Here is a 1,238-nt window from a genome sequence, read left to right as displayed (position 1 = left end):
AAATGAATTTTAAGCTTTGTGAATTTTGTGATATTTTGATTGGTTGTTTTGATTACTTGTAGGTGAAGAAAAGAAAGAAACAAGGGAAGCGTGGCCTATGGAAGGAAAAAGCGTGGCCCATGACCATTTGTTCCTTGGCATCATGAACTGACATGCATTAATGCTTATGCATGCATGCATTTAACTATGGCCGAATGAAAGCATGCATTTAATGATTTTTCAACGTTAATGCAATTGGCTTTATTAATTAAAACATAATGAATGCATGCATGAAATATTTAATTAGTAAAGCTAATGAAAGCATGCATTTCATTTTAATTCCGTTAAAACAAATTGGCCAATGCATTAGCAATTAATTAACAAAGCCAATGATGCATGCATTATTAAGTTTTCTTTGCCAAAGGCATAAAAGAATGCAAAGCCAAAGCCAAGGCAACGTTTGCGCCAACGTTTGCCTCAAACGTTGAAGCAAACGTTGGCTAAAAAAATTCAATCAGGGGAAGGCAACGTTTGCGCCAACGTTTGCCTCAAACGTAAGGTCAAACGTTGGTGCCTAAATACCTGGAAAGAGCAACCCTGTTTGATGCCTTGGATGAGCCACGTTTGCGCCAACGTTTGGCTCAAACGTTGGGCCAAACGTTGGCTAGAAGAGAAGCAAGGGAAAGGCCACGTTTGAGCTCACGTTTGACCTCAAACGTTGGCTCAAACGTGGATGGTAGCAGAACATGGCCGAGCTGCATAATTGGCACGAAGGCGTTTGAGTCAACGTTTGCCTCAAACGTTGACTCAAACGTAAATCCCCAAGGCCCAAGTTGCAAACATATTTCTTCCCAACACCAAGAGCAATCAACAGAGGCTTTTGTCAACCCAATTTCATCAAGAGCAAGGGCCCAATTCAAGACTTGAAGATCATTTGAAGAGAGTGTATAAATAGCTTAGAATTTAATTTTTCGGTGAGCTTTTTCTTTTGGAGCTTCCCTTTTTAGAATTTTTCATACTTACAGTAGAGAGCTCATCTTTACATTTTTGAGTTGTTGCTTTTAGAATTTGAAAGTTCCTGGGAAGGAGGATTGAATTCTCTTCCCCTCGGTTGTTTTTGCTTTCCTTTCTACGCGCTTTGTTTGAGTCTTGGGTGTTGAGAATTGGGAAAATTCTGTCTCAATCTCATCTTGAGATCTCTTGTTTACTTTTTCTGCACAATTGAATTTGAATTTCTCTTTACTGCTTCATCTTCTCTT

Source organism: Arachis hypogaea, chromosome 13, assembly GCF_003086295.3.
Source record: "Arachis hypogaea cultivar Tifrunner chromosome 13, arahy.Tifrunner.gnm2.J5K5, whole genome shotgun sequence".
NCBI classification, from domain to species: domain Eukaryota; kingdom Viridiplantae; phylum Streptophyta; class Magnoliopsida; order Fabales; family Fabaceae; genus Arachis; species Arachis hypogaea.
This window is presented reverse-complemented; position numbering follows the sequence as displayed.